The sequence below is a fragment of the Panthera onca genome, chromosome E3 (assembly GCF_046562875.1).
Source record: "Panthera onca isolate mPanOnc1 chromosome E3, mPanOnc1 haplotype 2, whole genome shotgun sequence".
In the NCBI taxonomy this organism is placed as follows: Eukaryota; Metazoa; Chordata; class Mammalia; order Carnivora; family Felidae; genus Panthera; species Panthera onca.
Window position 1 is genome coordinate 15756671 of NC_138354.1, and position 20957 is coordinate 15777627.

At 44.6% G+C, this 20957-nt stretch overlaps 1 protein-coding gene across 2 annotated transcripts in view; it reads right to left on the reverse strand.

Annotated features, from left to right (window-relative positions):
• The window catches only part of TPST1 (tyrosylprotein sulfotransferase 1), a 166427-nt gene extending 162382 nt beyond the window's left edge, over positions 1-4045 (reverse strand). The window contains exon 1 of one of the 2 annotated variants that reach the window (XM_060649134.3): positions 3764-4045. The gene's annotated coding sequence lies outside the window, so the exon portion shown is untranslated. The remainder of the gene's footprint in view (positions 1-3763) is intronic. The other variant, XM_060649133.3, reaches the window with a different exon arrangement.
• Between the last annotated feature and the right edge of the window lie 16912 nt (positions 4046-20957).

Here is a 20957-nt window from a genome sequence, read left to right on the forward strand (position 1 = left end):
AAGAGATGCCTTAGGTATCTCTTCCATTTGCTGTTCCTGAGTTATATCCTTTCTAATGAGCAGGTAATGGTTAAGTAAGAGCTTCCCAGAGTTCTGTGAGCCATTATAGCAAATAACTGACCTGGGTTGTGGGAAGCCCCAGTTTACAGCCAGTTAGACCGAAGTACAGGTCATGACCTGGGACTGGCATGTGGGGGGGGGGGGGGGGGGGCGAGGAGGACAGGCAGAGGCTAAAGTCTTAATGTGTGGGATCTGCACTAACTCTAGGTAGGTGGTGCCATAATTGGGTTAAATTATAGAACACCAGTTGGTGTTTGGAGGGTCGGAGAATTGTAAAGGGAAAGCCCCCATATTTGGTGTCAGAAGTGTTGTGAGTAGTGTAGAAGAGACATAGCTTACCTTCAGGCGTGATCCTAGACCTCAAGGAACTCCTAGTCATGAGAAAAATGGGCCCACGAGCAATAATTTAAATAAAATGATATGTACTATAATAGGTATGTCTACCAAGTGCCAGGAAAGCAAGCAACTAACCACGCCAACAAAGTGACATTTATGCTGATTTTTAAATACTATAGTATTATAGTTAAATACTATAGTTCCTCAGGGTTCTATCAGTTCCTCTTAAGCTCTCCCCCTAGTTCTCCACCCTAGCTGCACATTACAGTCACATGGGAAACATGTTTTTTTTTTAATTAAAAAAAATTTTTTTAAGTTTATTTATTTTGAGCGGGGTTGGTGGGGGCACCTGGGTGGCTCAGTCGGTTAAGCGTCTGGCTTTGGCTCAGGTCATGATCTCGCGGTTCATGGGTTTGAGCCCTGCATCGGGCTCTGTGCTGACAGCTCAGAGTCTGGAGCCTGCTTCGGATTCTGTGTCTCCCCTTCTCTCTTCCCCTCCCCTGCTCATGCTCTGTCTTACTCTATCTCTCAAGAATAAATAAACTTAAAAAAAAAAAATTTTTTTTTTGAGAGAGAGAGAGCAGGGGAGAGGCAGAGAGGGAGAATCCCAAGCAGGCTGTGCACCATCAACACGGAGCCTGACATGGAGCTCAGAACCACGAAATCATGACCTGAGCTGAAACCAAGAGTCCAGCACTTAACCAACTGAGCCACCCAGGTACCCCAGGAAGCATTTTTTAAATGACAATGTCTGGTCCCAGAGCAAATCGACTGAATCAGAATCTCTGTGGAAGCCTGCATCCCCTCATCCTTACCCTTTAAAAGCTATCCAGGTGGTTTCATAAAGTAGTGCCTGGGTTAAAAATGACCAACTCCATTTGAGAAAAACATAACCCAGGCTTCAACCAATCTTCTGGCAATGAGGAAAGAAAAAGATTTCAAGTAGAAACAATATGAGCTATAACAGAGTTACTGTGAGGAGAGAAGAGGATTCTAAGGTTTCTAGGATGAAGGCCTAAAACGGAACAAGAAATGTTTATATGTGCTTGAGGGGGCTATGTGAGTAAAGGGAAGGGAAAGGAAAAGATAACCAAGTTTGGAGCATTCACTATCCAAGTTTAGCTTTCCAACAGACAAATGAAAATAAAGAACACTTGAAATTCAAGAAAAATGGGGACCGAATACACATCTTTGAAAACCATAAATACAGCACTATTTGAAGCCATGAAAGGAGGTATAATCACACAAGGAAATTAGAGAAAAGAACATAAACCGAAACTCTAGTGAACATCATGTTAATCGGAGAAAATGAAAAAGAGGGAAGCGTCAAGGGAAGGTTTTTGTTTTTGTTTTGGAAGGTGGAAATCTGAGCATGTATGCAGGCTGAGGTAAAAAATGACAATGCAGAGATCAAAGATGTTAGTTTTAGAAAGGAGGACCCTTCTTTGATAAAAGGAAAGGAGATCAGAAATCAGATAGGCATAGGCACACAGAAAAATGATAGAATTTTAGTAGTCAGGGCTGAAGTTCACCAATTTCTTCTGTGAATTTTCTGCTTATTGCAAAATAAGCAACGAAAAACATCCAGTAGGACACCAAGAGGAGAATGGTAAAAATCTACAAACAGCCATTTAGGTTTTAGTACATAAGATTAGCCTAGGGGAAAGTCAAAGCACCTCCAGCCAGTGAGAGTAAAGTCAGAATCCAGAAGTTTAGAACAGCATCAGCAGCTCACTTACATGATTTTCTCCAGTCTGCTCTGGAGATCCTAGGAGCAGAAAAAACCAACTGTTTGATTCATCCTGACTTGGAGACCATCAGAGCACATGCAGCAAGAATGCTTGAAGCCAGTAACATTGTTTTTATACTTCTAAAAAGTTACATTTTTATTTCACTCTTAAAAAAGAAAGAAAAAAAAAAAAAAAAAAAGACAAGGCTGTAGCTACTTCCTTGGGTTGCCAGAAAGAGTGTTTGGGAAAGTGAGGGATAATTACTTTCACTCCTACAGCACTTGTCAGAACTTTCGCTCCTAAGCATTTTTGATCCCTTCAAGAGCTGATTCCCAAAATTCTAAACCTGATTCCTCTAAGCTCTTAAAGGATGAAAATTCATTGCAGGATTGGACTATCCAACTGAGAGAGAAACAAGTGAAATACTTCTTACATACAACGCTGTATTCTGGCTAGTAGGTAAACACTGCTGATTGAAGGTGGGAGGTGATAAGGGAGTGATTGTATTTGAGGCTCCCTAAGAATCATTTACAAAGCCAATTAATATAAAACAATACTTAACACAAAGATTGCAGAATTCAGGGTTTTTTGTGGGTTTTTGTTGTTTTTTTTTTTTTTTTTACTGAATATATACAGTGAGTAAATAATTGACAATTTAATCTCTTTCTCACACTCGGAGTTCACTAATTTGTCCTGCCATCTACCGCACCACTCTTCAAGGAGTGGCAAGAATCCCTCCGGATACTGAACCTCTTGCTACGACCATCTGGAGAGTACAGAGACCTGAAGGAGGCAGAGACTAACACGCGTGAGCATCCACTATGTGGCAGGCCTACTGTGTGCCAGGCTCTGGGCAAGACACTTTACATGTTATGTGTGCAGGTCATTGAAAGACGAATTATGATGTTCAAACCACGGATCTGGCGTTCAGGAGGGTATTAGGGTGTCTGAAGGTTTAAGTGTAAAGGAAAAGAAGTGTTAGTGACCGTGGCTGATGAAAGTGAGGGAAAAAGAGGCGAGTTGGGAAAGGAAGGCATCTGAGAGCAAAAGGGCAAAACCCAGGGGCATGGGGGGGATGGGGGGCGACTGGAAGGTACGGAGGACACGGCAATATGGGGCAGGCATGAGGGTGAGTCTGTGGAAGCGAAGCCGGGGTACAAGTGAAGGCAAAAGTCTGATCTGATCCCGGCGGGATGGGCGGCGGGCGAGGGGTGGGGTGGGGAGGTGGGTCTCATCCCGGGAAGGCGCCCCAAAGGACTGCAGGGGCTGGGAAACGGTGCCAGCGCTACGAAAGGGGAGGGGACGGAGAGGGGAGGGGGCGGCGGGGGGATGACCACGGCGGGGACGAGGCGGAGGACGGCGAAGCGGAGACCGGGAAACGCAGGCGCTGGGGGAAGGGGAGCGGGTGTGGGTGCAGGAGCGGGCAGGCCAGGGCGAGGGGCGCCGCGCTCGGGGGGCGGGGCTGGACAACTGCCCGCAGGGAGATGGGGAGACGTGCGGGCAGGAGGTGACGCGCAGCCAAGGGATGTCAGGACCGAGCCGCCCGGGGCCCGGAGCCATGTGGGCGGCGGCGGGAAGGCAGCGGGGCCGGGGAGGCGCTCCGAGCCGGGCCACAGGGAGCGCGGCGTTCCCCTTACCTGGGTTGAGTGAGGAGCCGCCGCGCCGCCTCGTTAGCATCCTGCGCTCAGCCGCTTCTCCCACTGCCCTAGGTGGGGGCCGTTCCACCCGCCCCGGGAGCCCGCCTGCACCGCCAGGCGCCAGCTGCTGCCAGCCCGGCCCGGCCCCGCGGAGCAGCGCCGACGCGACCCGCGCCCGCAGCCGCCTCAGCAGCGACTCCCGCCGTGGCTGCCTCAGCCCCTGCCGCCAGCCTCTCGGGTGGGCCTGGGATCACAAGTGTGCCACGATTGGTTGCCGCACGCCCGGCCCGGGAGATGTGTCGGCTTCTGTGATTGGTGGGTTTCCCTAGCTGCCGCCCGCGGGAGGTAGTACTGGGAATAGCGCCGGGTCTTGCAGGCGTTGAAGGGCGGGATGGGTCTGACGTCGCGGCCGGACGGGCGCCTCTGCGTCCCTGCGTGTGCTCGCTCCGCGAGAGGGCACCGAGCAGCCACCTGCCCGGACGGGTTGTTGCCCTAGCAACGGCGCACTTGACCTGGCTGGAGGGGAGCTGCGCAAGGGGTGCGGACCACGCCGCCTTAACCCCCACGTGGGCAGCCTTCATCGGTGAAACCCTGCCGCCGGACAAGAAAAGGAGCTTTTCCAAGAAATCTTCTTTTTGCATGTCCACTGCTTCAGATACCACCCCTCTGGCCGCTGCTGGCGGAGGAGCTTTCATCTCATAGGAGATATAACTCAAGAACAGATATCAAATTCACACAATATTGCATTCCACACAAAAAGTGTAAGTGAGTGACTGGAGATTCTCTCCCAACCATAGGGATGGGGAACTGATACTTGAGAGAAAGAAGTGAAAGCTGGGATTGGAGAAGAGGCAAAGGGAAGACAAACGTTGTGGAGAGGGCTGACATTTCCCACCTGAAAATTAAGAGTTCATGTTTATGTCAGTTAGGAACTGACATATCCATACCAGATTCTGTCAAAGCAATTATTTCATTTCTATAAACTGTGGAACAAGATTCAAAATGAAGTAAGCATTGCCAAAGGGTCACTGTCAATAGAGTCCAGAGCACATTGAGGAAATTTTTTGCCTAGTGCAATTCTGGGAATACCTCAAACGTTTTACTTTTGTCCATTGAACTTTGGACTTTTGTCAATTGCAACTTGTCAGTGTCAACTCCACTGTCTCCTCCCATTCATCCTTCCACTTTGGACTGAAAGAGAAAATGTTAACACCTGGTAGCTAAAAAGTAAATCATGCATTAGATTTTAAGTTTAAGGTCTGCTAGCAACAATCATAATATTAAAAAAAAAAAAAAAGTTATGTAACCTTGTGGCTTTTGCTTTTATAAGCCTGATCTGCTTCCTTGAAATTCAGAGCACAACTTCAACTTCAGTGGACTCCATGTCTCCCTGAAATAAATGCTTTGATTGCTTTATATCCTCTTCTTGAAGGACAGAACATAGATTGCAAAAAGCATGGGCTCAGGAATCTAACATCTTTGTTCAAAATTCCTGTCTACCATATTGGAATGTTTTGCTACCTGCAGAATGAGATCTATAGAATATGTATCAGAGAGTTGCAGGTGTGTTCATGTGAGGCCACACAAAAACTTGTACATGAATGCTCATAGCAACATTATTCATAATAGCTGATAAAGTGACAAGAACCCAAATGTCCATCAACTGATTAATAAACAAAATTTAGTATATCCATACAATGAAATATTATCCAGCCATAAAAAAGAGTGAAGTACTAGGGTGCCTGAGTAGCTCAGTCGGTTAAGCCTCTGACGTTTGATTTTGGTTCAGGTCATTATCTCACCGTTCATGAGTTCGAGCCCCACATCAGGCTCTGCGCTGACGTTGCAGAGCTTGCTTGGGATTCTGTCTCCCTCTCTCTCTGCCTCTCCCCCACTTGCTCTCTTCTCTATCTCTCTCTCTCAAAAAAAAAAAAAAAAAAAAAAAAAAGAAAGAAAAAGGAATGAAGTTCTGATATGTGCTACAATGTGGATGAATCTTGAAAATATTATGCTCAGTGAAAGAAAATACTCACAAAGACCCCATAACATATGAGTCCATTTATAGAAAAATGTCCAAAATAGGTAAATCCAAAGCGACAGCAAGTAGATTAGTAAATGTCTTGGGGTGAGAAGCCTGAGGAAAATGGGAAGTGACTGCTAATGGATATGGGGTTCCTTTGGGGGCAATTGATGAAAATGTCCTAAAATTGATTGTGTGATGGTTACACAGTGTTGTGCATATACTAAGAACCATTGAATTGTGTACTTTATTTTTTTTTAATATATATTTTTTAACGTTTATTTATTTTTGAGACAGAGAGAGACAGAGCATGAACGGGGGAGGGGCAGAGAGAGAGGGAGACACAGAATCGGAAGCAGGCTCCAGGCTCCGAGCCATCAGCCCAGAGCCCGACGCGGGGCTCAAACTCACGGACCTCAAGATCATGACCTGAGTCGAAGTCGGACGCCTAACCGACTGAGCCACCCAGGTGCCCCGAATTGTGTACTTTAAATAGGGGATGAATTATATCTCAGTAAAGCTGTTACTTTTATTAAAGATTTTATTTTTAAGTAATCTGTATACCCAACATGGGGCTCAAACCCACAACCCCAAGATCAAGAGTCACATGCTCTATGAACTGAACCAGCCAGGCACCCCAAAGCTGTTACATTTTTAAAAAACAAAATGAGAGATGCCTGAGTGGCTCAGTTGGTTAAGCAGCTGACTTTGGCTCAGGTCATAATCTCATGGTTCGTGAGTTCAAGCCCCTCATCAAGCTTCCTGCTGTCAGCGTGGAACCCACTTCAGATCCTCTGTCTGCTCCCCCCACCCCACTCTGCCCTTCCCTCACTTGCTCTCTCTCTCTCAAAAATAAACATTTAAAAATAAATAAATAAAATGAGATAACAAACCTCTGAAAGCTCCTGGCTCTGGTGCCTCTCTAACAAGGGCTCAGCATATCTAAGTTTGTTTTCTCTTTATTCAGTTAGCAAAATCTTTTTTTAAAGTTTATTTATTTTGACAGAGAGAGAAAGAGAGAGAGAGAATCCCAAGCAGACTCCATGAAGACAGCACAGAGCCCAACGAGGGGCTCCATGTCACAAACTGTGAGATCGCGACCTGAGCCAAGATCAAGAGCTGGACATTTAACCAACTGAGCCACCCAGGTGTCCCAAGTTAGTAAAATCTTGTAAGCAACTTGATCTGAGGAAATTTAAACAAATACCCACCCTGACAATTTTCTTTGGAACATTTGTTTGTTTATTTATTTATTTTGAGAGAGAGCACGCACAGAGGGGACGGGCAGAGAGAGGGAGAGAGAGAATCCCAAGCAGGCTTGCTGCTGTCAGCACAGAGCCAGACATGGGTCTCGAACTCATGAACCATGAGATCATGACCTAAGCCGAAACCAAAAGTCAGATGCTTAACCAACTGAACCACCCAGGTGCCCCTGGAACATTTAAATCTAATGAAGAACATGCTCAGATTTGTCCCTAGCTGCTTTGGAGCAGAAGAAATGGACCACTAGGATTACAAAGCTTAGCCAAAGAAAATGAGCAAGATTAGCAGGCCGAGAGCAAGAGGAGAGGGAAGGAAGGAGATAGCACTCCTCAAAGTGATTATAGATAGACCCAAGGGCTGCCCCCCAAATCCAATCTTTCAACAAATTAAGGGCTATGTCCCCCATTCCACTTCCTGCATTCTAGACCCCTTCAAGAAAAGTGTTTACCATGGCCTGGAGCCGCTGCCAGTCCCTCTCCACAAAACAGAATTGCAACTGAGGTGACCCTTCATATGGCCCCCAAAATACTTCACCCAACTACAAGACCTGAAGAAAAACTGAGGAGTGCCTGGGTGGCTCGGTCAGTTAAGCGTCCAACTCTTGATTTCAGCTCAGGTCATGATCTTACGGTTTGTGGGATAGAGCCCTGCGTTGGACTCCACACTGACAGCACAGAGCCTGCTTGGGATTCTCTCTCTCCCTTTCTCTCTGCTCTCTGTCTCTCTCTCTCTCAAAATAAATAAATAAACTTAAAAAAGAAAAGAAAAAGAAAAAGAAAACTGAGTAGCCAGGTGAGGGATGGTGCTTGTATCTTACCTATTAAACTGTGAGAACAAATTCTAGACGAGACTTTGGTAAGAACGGGACACAAATCCCTTCAGTGAAATCTGGCAGGGAGGTTGACCTTCCTTCCTGTCATGTGATGGGATGTCTCCCTGAGCAAGACAGCTTTAGGTGACCCAAGAGCCACACTGTAGAAAGTAGCCAGAAGCAAGGAGCTGCTTGAAGTGAAGCGAAGCTCAGAGCCCTTTGGAAACAAGTTTTTCTGCTCTCTAAATCTACCTCCAATCCATGTAGTATATCTTAAGAAAAAAGACTCCAGGGACACCTGGATGACTCTGTCAAGCGTCTGACTCTTGATTTCAGCTCAGGTCATGATCTCACAATTCGTAAGATCAAGCCAGTATGGACCCTCTTGGGATTCTCTCTCTCCCTCTCTCTCTGCCCCTCCCCAGCTCACACTCTCTCTCCCTCTCTGTCCAAATAAATAAATAAACTTTAAAAAGAGAAAAGCTTCAAAGTACACTCTTAAGTGAAAAGAACAAAGTTAAGAACAGTGTATATAACATGCCCATTTGCAATTTTTAAAAGTACACACGCATGCCTATGATTTTCAGAAATAACCTCTGGAAGGGCACACAGTAAACTGTAGCAGTGGCTCTTTCTGGCTGGAAACCTGAGGGACCTGGGGACAGGAGCGAGAAAGAGACTTATTTTTCACTGTATCTACATACTTTGGCACTTTTTGAAATTTTGCGTCATGTGCTTGGATTACCTATTTAAAATAAATAAAGTCAGAATTTAAAAACCCCTCTTCTGCAAAACTCACCACTGAAGCCTATATGAACATCTGGTTCCCATGACATGTATATTGCTTTGTGTAATTTTTTAAGCCGCGTACTCGGTACGCATATTCTGAACAAGCTGTATCTATTTTCCCTCCCCAGCTTTACCTCCTTCAGGTGATCTCTCCTCAGATAAGCTCACCTGAGGGCATGGACAGCGTCACCCCGACCAATCCACAGGCAATTCAAAGGACTCAGAGTTTGTTTCTTCCAAACAGCCTAGGCAGCCCCCACAGCCCCAAGGAAAGGGAGGAGGTGGGCACCTCCAGTGACAGCCTGGAAGCCAGTGACAGCCTGGAAGCCACTGCCCTGTAAGGCCAGCCTTGCACAGCTTCCGCCTCGGGGATTCATCTCCTGGGAAGGCCTGGCCCAGGGTGAGGACTCCTTAACACAGTAATCTCACCTCCTGCAAGGAAAGTCCGTGCACCACACCCAGCAACGTTCAGGCAGCACAGCCCTCCACCACGTCTACCTGGGGGGATTGTTGGCTTTGGTTTGGTTCCAGATCTGCTGGAAGGCAGCAGATCTCCCTTCATGGCATTGCCATTCTGGAATCTGGCATGGGGAGAGGATGGTGCCGAGGTGAGAGGTGGAAGGGAGGTGGAGGCCCTCAGAAATGGAAAATAGGAGAAGAGAAGCATGCCAGGTCCCACTTTATTATCCTCTCTCTGAGTCCAAGGGAGCTGGAAATGAGGGTCAGGAGCAAGGGGTTTGGAAACAGAGAATGGAGACGACACACTACCTTTGCAGTTCAAGGTGAAAGAGCCTGGCACGCATATGGCTGTGGGAGAAAGGGTGGGGAGTGGAGAGCTGGGGACAAAAGGAGGTCTCAAGGATAAGGACAGAAATGGTAATGACAGGAGATGGCTGGGTCTGCCCAGCCCTCTGTCCTGTCCCCAGCACAGGGCCTCACATGCACTGAGTGAATGGATGAGTGAATGAATAGATACAGAAATAGCAAAAGCTGCAGCTATCAACGAAGGCCACCAAGGCAAAGCAGAGGGGGGACACGGGGAAGAGAACAGGAGGGCACTCAGGGTCCTCCCTGGGAGGGCAGAGAGATTCAGAGTGTGGGCTCCAGAGGCAAAAATCCTTGAAAGGGACGTGAGAGTTAAATTAAACTTTCACCCAACCTAAAGTGACCCCAAAGCCCTGGCTGAGCTGGGACAAAATGAAACACTTACCTGCAAATAGCATCAAAGGGCTAATGTGCTGCAGGAGACACCTCACAATTCTCTCGAAGCTTGGGAGATAGAGGGATTTGAGACAAAAAAGAAAATGGTGATACGAGTTAAAGAAAAGGAAAAGAAAAGAGCATGCCTCCTCTCTTTCCCCACCCCTAGCTCTAGGAAAACTGGCCAGGTCAGGCCCCTCAGCCACATCATCATTTTTAAAATGAGAATCCAGCACAGCCTATGAGCAGACATTTTCCAAATGGCTACAGAATTCCTGCACCTTCCAAAAATACCTCTTCATGGAATTCCTGCCAGGGAGCGAGGGCCACATGCCCAGGCTGGAACCAACCAACTGGGCTTCCTGAGCCCAGGAGCTACTACCGGCGTGCTCTGCAAACTCTAGATACAGGAAATGCCCACTGTTCCATGGGTAAACCCAGCCAGACAGCTGCTGGTGCTGAGCCGAAGACAGGAGCAAAGCATCTTCTAGCCCCACTTATGACAAAAGAGATTATGGGACTTCCAGGAGTGACTTTCAAGCCTCGCTGTACCTATAAACCACCTGTGCAGCTTTGTAAGCTAGACACCAAGCCTCTCATCAGTTATATCGAGCAGAAGCTCTGGGGGAAGGGTCTCCTCACCCCGGGGGGCAGACAGGGACTGGAGTAGCGACTGGGAGGTGGCATCAGGGGGACTTGAGAGAGGCTAGTCACTGATACTCTGTTTCCTGACCTGGAAATTAACCCAGTTTGTTCACTTTGTGAAAATCCATCAAACTATACTCACATGTGCACTTTTCTGTAAGTTACACTTCATTTTCTTACAAGCTGCCAGATAAATTCTACTGGCCTACCTGGTTCGAGAACCCCTGAGTCAGAGGTCCAGGTTGAGGGCCTTAGGTTAAGCTAGGGATGCTGAGTGCTTTGGGGTATGGGTTGCAGTAGCTACAGGGATCTGCCTCTACTCTTAGGCAAGTCTCTGACTTTCAGGGGAGAGAGGCTCCAGGGAATAGAGGGGCCTCAGGCGGGAGGTGCACCAGGGAATAGGCCTGTGCCCACGGATGCTGACTACTGACACCAGTGCAGACCAGGAACATCTGCCAAGCCTAGTGACTTGTCCTGCACTCGGCTTGGGCAGGCCTCCGTGACCTAATTCAAGAGGGCCATTTTCTCCTGTGGCTTTGGTTTTCCTTCCCCAGTTAAATAGGCTGCAGAGACTTCCAGCTTCTTGCCACCTGCCTAGGTCTCTTTCCCAGGGCAATCAGCTTCTTGGAAGGATATGCTACTCCCTGCAGGATCTGGGGGATTCCAGCCCATATTTACTAATGTCTTCCACCAAGCAGTGTTCTAGCTGCTGAGGGCACAGCAATGAACAAGTCAGACCCTGCTGCCTTTATTGGCTTCTAGTTTAATGTAGAGCCTGGCATTCAATTACATGTGAAGGAGATCAGAAAACGCCACCTCAGAATCTGCCACTGTGGCTTAAGGAGTATTTTGAGGTGAAGGCAATCAAGAAGCAGAAAACTTGAGTTCTTTGTCCTCTTCCTTTCTGCTGGAAACAGGGTGTAAATTTCCCTTTTGCAAAGGAAATTTTCATTTGTAAAGATGCTCCCCCATCCTATCAGGAAGAGGAGAACGATGTGGAGTTAACTCATCACCTCCTCATCTCTTGAATCTGAATAGTAAACCTTACTCTATCACCCTCATTTTCCATTAGTTTCTCCTGTATATTTAACCTATCAGACTTTGCTGCCCCTAGAAGCCCAAATCCTCCCCTTTTCCCCTATGAAGTTAAGAATATAAACATAAGGGGTGCCTGGGTGGCCCATACTTAATAAATGGATACAGTTAAGTATCCAACTTTTAGTTTCAGCTCAGGTCATGATCTCCCAGTTGGTGGGTTCGAGCCCCACATCAGGCTCTGTGCTGACAGTGTGGAGCCTGCTTGGGATTCTTCTCTCCTCTCTTTCTGCCCCTCCCTCACTCATATTCTCTCTCTCTCTCTCTCTCTCTCCCTCTCTCTCTCTCTCAAAATAAATACACTTAAAAAAAAAAACCAGAATATAAACCTTTAACTATTTAAGAAGACGACTACTTCCTTTGTTGGCTCCTTTGTGCCTGGGCAATAATGAACCTTTTCTCCTGTTGTCAGTTTAATCCTCAGGCCCCAGCCTCTGAACCTAAGAGGGTAGATGACTGTGTTGCCTTTCCCATTGCTACTTAACAGGAGCACTCAAGACTTGCTCACCACCAGTATGCTCAGGTCTCCACTTCTGTTCATTTGCTCATACACATTCTTCTACCTGCATTGACCTCATCCCAGCTCTGCCAGTGAAAATTCAGCCAACCTTCAAACATTGCAAACACCAATTCCATTCGGAAGTGTCTCATCTCTGTGACCTTTGTGACTGTGTCCTACGTTATACTTTTCTTAAGAAACCCTTCCCATTCATGGAGAATCATCTATCATGCTACTGGAAGTCATAAGAAAGCTGGAGTAGCCATACTTATATCAGAAAAACTACATATTAAACTAAAGGCTGTAACAAGAGATGAAGGGCATTATATCATAAGTACAGGGTCTATCCATCAAGAAGAGGTAATAATCATAAATGTTCATGTCCTCAGTTTGGAAGTACCTTAATATATAAATAAATTAATCATAAACATAAACAATCTTATTGGTAAGAATATGGTTATTGCAGATGACTTTAACACTCAACTTACAGCAATGGACAGATTATCTAGGTAGAAAATCAATAAAGAAACAAGGGCCCTGAATGATACATAGGACCAGATGGACTTGACAGATATATTCAGAACTTATTACCCAAAAGCAGCAGAATACACTTTCTTCTCGAGTGTACATGGAACATTCTCCAAGATAGATCACATACTGGGTCACAAAACATCCCTCAATAAATATAAAAGAATTGAGATCATACAATGCATATTTTCAGATCACAATGCTATGAAATTTAAAATCAACCACAAGAAAAAGTTTGGAAAACACCCAAATGCATGGAGGTTAAAGAACATCCTACTAAAGAATGAATTGGTCAACCAGGCAATTAAAGAAGAAATTAAAAAATATATAGAAGCAAATGAAAATGAAAACATGACAGTCCAAACCCTGTGGAATGCAGCAAAGATAGTCCTAAGAGAAAAATACATTGCAATCCAGGACTATCTCAAGAAACAAGAAAAATCCCAAATACAAAATCTAACAGCACACCTAAAGAAACTAGAAGCAGAATGGCCAAGGCCAGCAGAAGAAGAGAAATAATAAAGATTAGAAGAAATAAACAATATAGAATAAAAAAAAAAAAAGAACAGATCAATGAATCTAAGAGCTGTTTTTTTTTAAAAAAAAATAAACAAAATTGATAAACCCCTAGCCAGACTTCTCAAAAAGAAAAGAGAGAGGACCCAAATAGATAAAATCATGAATGAAAAAGGACAGATCACAACCAACACCACAGAAATGCAAACAATTATCAGAGAATACTATGAAAAATTATATGCCAACAAACTAGATAACCTGGAAGAAATGGACAAATTCTTAGACACCCACACACTACCAAAAATCAAACAGGAATACATAGAAAATTTGAACAGACCCATAACAAACAAACAAAAATGAATCAGTTATCAAAAATCTCCCAATAAATAAGAGTCCTGGGCCACATGGCTTCCCAGGGGAATTCTACCAGACATTTAAAGCAGAGTTAACACTTATCCTTCTCAAGCTGTTCCAGAAAATAGAAATGGAAGGAAAGCTTCTGGACTTCTTCTATGGAGCCAGCATTACCTTGATTCCCAAACCAGACAGAAACCCCACAAAAAAGGAGAATCACAGGCCAATATCCCTGATGAATATGGATGCAAAAATTCTCAACAAGATCCTAGCAAATTGAATTCAATAGCATATTAAAAGAATAACTCACCATGATCAAGTGGGATTCATTCCTGGGCTGCAGTGCTGGTTAAATATTCACAAATCAATCAATGTGATACATTGCATTAGTAAAAGAACAGATAAGAACCATATGACCCTGTCAATAGGTACAGAAAAAACATTTGACAGCATTCTTTCTTAATAAAAATCCTCAAGAAAGTCAGGATAGAAGGAACATACCTTAACATCATAAAAGCCATTTATGAAAAGCCCACAGCTAATATCATCCTCAATGGGGAAAAACTGAGAACTTTCCCTCTGAGATCAAGAACACAACAGGGATGTCCACTCTCACCACTGTCGTTTAATGTGGTGTTGGAAGTCCTAGCCTCAGTAATCAAACAACAAAATGAAATAAAAGCATCCAAATTGGCAAAGAAGTCAAACTTTCATTTTTCACAGTTGACATGATACTCTACATGGAAAACCCAAAAGACTCCACCAAAAAGCTGCTAGAACTGATACATGAATTCAGCAAAGTCTCAGGGTACAAAATCAACGTACAGAAATTGGTTGCATTTCTTTTTTTTTAACTTTTTTTTTAACGTTTATTTATTTTTGAGACAGAGAGAGACAGAGCATGAACGGAGGAGGGTCAGAGAGAGAGGGAGACACAGAATTTGAAACAGGCTCCAGGCTCTGAGCAGTTAGCACAGAGCCCGACGCAGGGCTCGAACTCACGGACCGCGAGATCGTGACCTGAGCCGAAGTCAGATGCTTAACCGACTGAGCCACCCAGGCGTCCCAATTGGTTGCATTTCTATACACCAATAACGAAGCAACAGAAAGAGAAATTTGATTTCTTGAAATCAATCCCATTTACAACTGCACCAAGAACCATAAAATACCTAGGAATAAACCTAACCAAAGATGTAAAAGATTTGTATGTTGAAAACTATAGAAAACTTATGAAGGAAATTGAAGATACAAAGAAATGGAAAAACATTCCGTGCTCATGGATTGGAAGAATAAACATTGCTAAAATTCAATACTACCCAAAGCAATCTACACATTCAATACAATCCCAATCAAAATTGCATCAGCATTCTCCTCAAAGCTAAAACGAACAATCCTAAAATGTGTATGGAACCACAAAAAACCCCAAATAGCCAAAGTAATGTTTTAAAAGAAAACCAAAGTGGGAGGCATCACAATCCCAGACTTTAGCCTCTACTACAAAGCTATAATCACCAAGACATTATGGTATTGGCACAAAAACAGACACATAGACCAATGGAATAGAATAGAGAACCCAGAATTGGACCCACAAATGTACGGCCAACTAATCTTTGACAAAGCAGGAAAGACTATCCAATGGAAAAGAGACAGTCTTTTTAGCAAATAGTGCTGGGAGAACTGGATAGTAACATGCAGAAGAATGAAACTGGACCACTTTCTTACACCATACACAAGAATAAACTCAAAATGGATGAAAGACCTAAATCTGAGACAGGAAGCCAGCAAAACCGTAGAGGAGAAAACAGGCAACAACCGCTTTGACCTCAGCCACAGCAATTTCTTGCTTGACACGTCTCCGAAGACAGGGGAATTAAAAGCAAAAATGAACTATTGGGACTTCATCAAGATAAAAAGCTTCTGCTTTGCAAAGGAAACAATCAACAAAAGGCAGCTGACGGGATGGGAGAAGATATATGCAAATGACATATGGATAAAGGATTAGTATCCAAAATCTATAAAGAACTTACCAAACTCAACACCCGAAAAACAAATAATTCAGTGAAGAAATGGGCAAAAGACATGAATAGACACCTTTCCAAAGAAGACATCCAGATGGCTAACAGACACATGAAAAGATGCTCAACATCACTCATCATTAGGAAAATGCAAATCAAAACCACATTGAGATACCACCAAAGTGACTAAAATTAACAACTCAGGAAACAACAGATGCTGGAGAGGATGTAGAGAGATGGGAATGCTCTTGCACTGTTGGTAGGAATGCAAACTGGTACAGCCACTCTGGAAAACAGTGTAGAAGTTCCTAAAAAATTAAAAATAGAATTACCCTATGACGCAGCAATAGCACTACTAAGAATTTACCCAAAGGATACAGGAGTGCTGATTCATAGGGGCACATGTACCCCAATGTTTATAGCAGCACTATCAACAATAGCCGAAGTATGGAAAGAGCCTAAATGTCCATCAATTGAAGAATGGATAAAGAAGATGTGGTTTATATATACAATGGAATACTACTTGGCAATGACAAAGAATGAAATCCTGCCATTTGCAGCAACCTGGATGGGACTGGAAGGTATTATGGTGAGTGAAATAAGTCAGTCAGAGGAAGACAAATATCCTGCATTTTCACTCATATGTGGAACTTGAGAAACTTAACAGAAGACCATGGGGAAGGGAAGGGGAAAAAATAGTTTCAGACAGAAAGGGAGGAAAAGCATAAGAGACTCTTAAATACAGAGAACAAACTGAGGGTTGATGGGAGGGTTGGGGGAGGGAGGAAATGGGTGATGGTCATTGAGAAGGGCACTTGTTGGGATGAGCACTGGGTGTTGTATGTAAACGAAGAATCATGGGAATCTACCCCCAAAACCAAGAGCACACTGTGTACACTGTATGTTAGCCAAGCTGACAATAAATTATATTTACAAAAAAAAAAAAAAGAAATTCTTCCTATTCTATTTTGCATTTTTATTCTCTGTGTATTTGTTTGGTTCTCCTCCCTCACCCTTAGCAGACAGGAAGGCACTTGGATGAGGGGGCATATTCCCCACGGCACCCAACGCTCTTCTGGGCCCATAAGAGGCCTTGGAATGTTTGTTGAGTTGGATTAAATTGAATGATGGGACAGTGTTTCCCTTAAGAATCATCACCTCACTTTGTTCTGTAATTTACAGACAAAAAGTCCTCTTGTGGTTTTTTTGAAAAATTTTAAACATAAAAAAGGGCTAAAAAGAGTACAATTAACTGCAATATATATATATATATATATATATATATATATATATATATATATATATATCTCCTTTACCAAGTGTCCAACTGGTGATTCTCCAATTGTTAACATTTGCTACCTTTGTTGGATATCTATCTGTATGTAATTATCATTGTTGTTATTGAACCATTTGATAACAAATTACAGACACTGTGTCTTATGTTCCTTTATACTTCATAGGTGTCACCTAAAAACAAGGACATTGTCTTATTCGCTGATCCAGTGAAGGAAATTTATCTAATGTATGTAATATACAGTCCATATTCAAAGTTCTAAATTGTCCCAATAATGTCCTTTATGAAAGAGGATTTCAACAACCTCCATTTTGACCTCAGTCTCTACTTTCTAATTGATTAGGTTTTTCTTTGTAGTTTATCTCTGAACTCAGGCAAAAGAGCTTGCAGGCAAAGCATCCCCTGATGGGAACTGAAAATACCTGCTAGAGCTGTAAAGACCGGACTGAGCCAGCAAGACCCTGCCTGCGACTGAGCCCAAGACAATGATCGACCTGATCTTCACTGCCCACCTGCAGGTACCCACTGACCTTTGTCCCATATTTTCCTCGTTTAAACCTGGAGGTATTTTTGGCACTTTGGAGACAGTGTTTGAGATGCTAGTGAAGCTGTCTTTGGGTGGTAGCCTCACTGAAATAAATCCCTTTCTTGTTTCACGGCCACTTGTGTCTCTGCCTTTGTCAGTGGCACGTGGCTGAAGCCTGTCTGTTTGGGACCCCAGAGCCAAGCTCTTGCACCCCTGTGCCCCGGCTACATTTACAGCTATTTTTTTTTCCTTCAAATCTGCGTGTTGCCTTTAGTTATGTCACTTTTGTCTCTTTCCTCACCCTTTCTCTGTCTTCTGAGGCATACTAGTTATTTGTAAATACCTTCAAGTTGAGTTTGTCTGCTGTTTGGGGGTCAGGAACACCCCAAAGGGAAGTGCCATCATAGCAAGAGGCACACAAGGTCAGTGTTAACTTCTGGTTAAGTTAGGTTTCTCCACTGTGAAGTTAACATTTTTCCCTTTGTAAGTTACAAGTAATCTGTTGAAACTACTTAGTATTTCAGGGACTGTGGAAATATCCCGTTCCCTGTCTCATGGTGATTCCTGCCTGGCCCTGCTGTTTTGCCAGTCATTCAAGGAAAGTGGAGCTGGCCGACGCCCAGGGGCTGAGGCTCTAGCCAGATTGGACAGAGAAGGAAAAGCAACCAGGACAGGAAACTAAGCAGAAGGCAATGAAGGCATTCCGAATGCCACGCTGGGACCTGAGCTGCAGCTCACTGAAGTAGGCAGCGACGCACCCCCCTCACCCTTCAGTGCGCTTCAGGCCCCTTAGGGCTGCCACAGTGGGGCTGGCCCTTCATAGGATCATGCTCTGGAAAGGGACCAGTTTGCAGGAAGCAGAAAAACCATCCTTTCCTTCCTTATTCCCTAGTGGTCCCTGGTAATTTCCAGGGGGAAGTGCCTCAGACATATTATTTCTGGAAATTTTCCAGGGGCCCAGTGAATCTGAAGGGTTCTGGATCTCTGGGCCCTGCCTGGCCCTCCCAGCCAGGCTCCCCCATACACCCTCTGCCTGTTTGCTCCACTCCTTGCAAATATTTGCTGTGCTGTTGTACACAACCCTGTGCTGGCAGTCAGGGTGGAACATGGGTGTGCATACCCACAGGACACACATGGCCCCAGATAAATTGGCCATAAGCTCTTGTGTGCCCAACAGAAAGTGTGTTCGCTTCCTGCGGCTGCCATAACAAATCACCACAAACCAAGTGGCTTAACACAGCAGGAATTTATTTTCACACAGTTCTGGAGGTCAGAGGTCTGAAATCAAGGTGTCAGTAGGACGTGCTCCTTCAGCAGGTCCTCTAGGGGGACACCTTCCTCTGCCTGTACAGCCTCTGGTAGCTGCAGGCATTCCGTGGCTTCCTTCACTGTATCTTCCAATTTCTGCCACTGCGGTCACATTGCCCCTCTCCTTTCACAGATAACTTGTCATTGGCTTTCAGGCAGGATCCTACAGATACTGGATAATCCAGGCTGATCTCATAGTGAGATCCTTAACTCGATTACATCTGCAAAGACCCTTTTTCCTAGTAAGGTCACATTCAAGGTTCTGGGGGTTCATACATATCTTTCGGGGCAGGAGGCACCATGACAGATGGATCCCACTACAGATGGATCCATGTACTTTCTTCTTCTATTCTACACAAATGGTAATTTTCCAAATGTTTCTCTGAACGAATTCTAAACTCATGGCTGGAAGTCATTAAAATAGTCTCTAATGTCCCTTTGGGGCTACCCAAATATTTTTCTTCAACACACAACAAATACACACACACGCACACACGCACACACAAAACCTACACAGAGATTTACACATTGTACAAACATGCTTTACAGAAATGTGCATGTATTCGGTACTCATTCATTTGTCACATATTGATTGAGTGCCCGCTACATGCCAGGCCCTGTGGAGCAGAGGAAACACAACAGTGAACAAGGCAGCAAGCCCACTTCTGGTTTACACTCCGGTAAAATATTTACATGCACACAATGAGAAAAATAAAAATGCAGAATACTCCAGGCTTGTACAGGCCCAGTGCTCCCAGAAGAACTAAATTCAAAAATTCTAGGCCATAGGCAGCAAGGGAGTGTGAAGGCATTGATGTAAATAACCAAAGTACCAGCAAAGTGGTTTTCATTTTTTTTTTTTTTATTTTAATTAATTTATTTATTTATTTTTGCAAAGTGGTTTTTAAAACAACAAATCATCGGGGCTCCTGGGTGGCTTCGTTGGTTAAGCATCTGACTTTGGCTCAGGTCATGATCTTACAGTCTGTGAGTCTGAGCCCTGTGGCAGGCTCTGTGCTGACAGCTCAGAGCCTGAGCCTGCTTTGGATTCTGTGTCTCCCTCTGTCTCTGCCCCTGCCCCACTCATTCTCCCTTTCTCTCTCTCTCTCTCTCTCAAAATAAACATTTAAAAAATTTTTAAACAGCAGATCATTGATTAAGTGAAACATTTGTGAGCAGGGGTGAATCCCATTTCTGAAAGAACAAATATTGTTATGGAGGGACATGCAGTTCTGGGGTGTTAGAGGAGTCTGAACAAATGGGCCCGGCTGGGCCTTAAAACAGCCAGAGAAGGCCAGAATACACGCCTATGCCAGTTTTCTGAGAACAAAAAACACTAGGCTGGATGGGGGGAAGAGAGATTGCCCACAGGAGGCAAGTGCAGGAAGCAGAGGGTCAGAAGTTGGCAATAATGTACAGACAAAGGTGAGACTAATGAATATAATATCATGGCATTGAAAGAGCAGACCTAGGCCGGCCGCCTAGTGACTATGTCCCTGACATGGCCGCAGAAAGAGGTTCCAGCTCAAACCTCAGACCACGCCTCCTCCCCTTGAGTAACTTATGTTTTCTAAGAAAGCAAGCTACCGATTGATACATTCTTCCGAAGTCTGAGGTGGGAGGAAGGGGAGTGTGAAAGGCGTGGAAAGTGTGAGTAGAAGAGGGAGGGCTTCTCTCAGGGAGGGGCCAGAGGCAGGAGCCCTCAACCCTGTCCAGGCTTAGAATGACCTGGGAGCATTTTACCCCTCCCCAAACCAATTAATCAGAATCTCTGGGGATGGTGTTTGGTGCTAGGTATTTATATAGCACAGCAAGGCTGACAGCCAATGGTTAATAGGTGACCAGTGAGAAATGTTCTGTATACACTGAGGCCAAACATGTTACAGATCCTCAGACACAGTGGTTCTTAAACTTCAGGTGCATCAGAATCTCCTGGAAGACTTGTTCAAACACAGATTGCGGAACCCCACCCCCAGAGTTTCTGATTCAGTGGGTCTGTAACCACCAGGCCCAACATTTGCATTTTTAACAAGATCCAGGTGACGATGATAATCGCTGATCTGGGACCACACCTTGGCAGCCATTGTTCTATCCTTCCCCAGCCAATCAGCTGAGGCCATGATCCCTATAAAACCTTTGTGCTTTTGAAACCCGCTCTCTCTCTCTTTCTGGTATCTCACTGCTGTGTTGGTGCAGGTAGGGGATTGAGCTCAAGCTAGCTCAAATAAAGGCTCTTTGCTTTTGCATCGGACTCGGCTCCCTGGTGGTCCTTGGGGATCACGAATTCTGGGCATAACAGCATTACCTACTGAAACTAGCATTCACACAAGT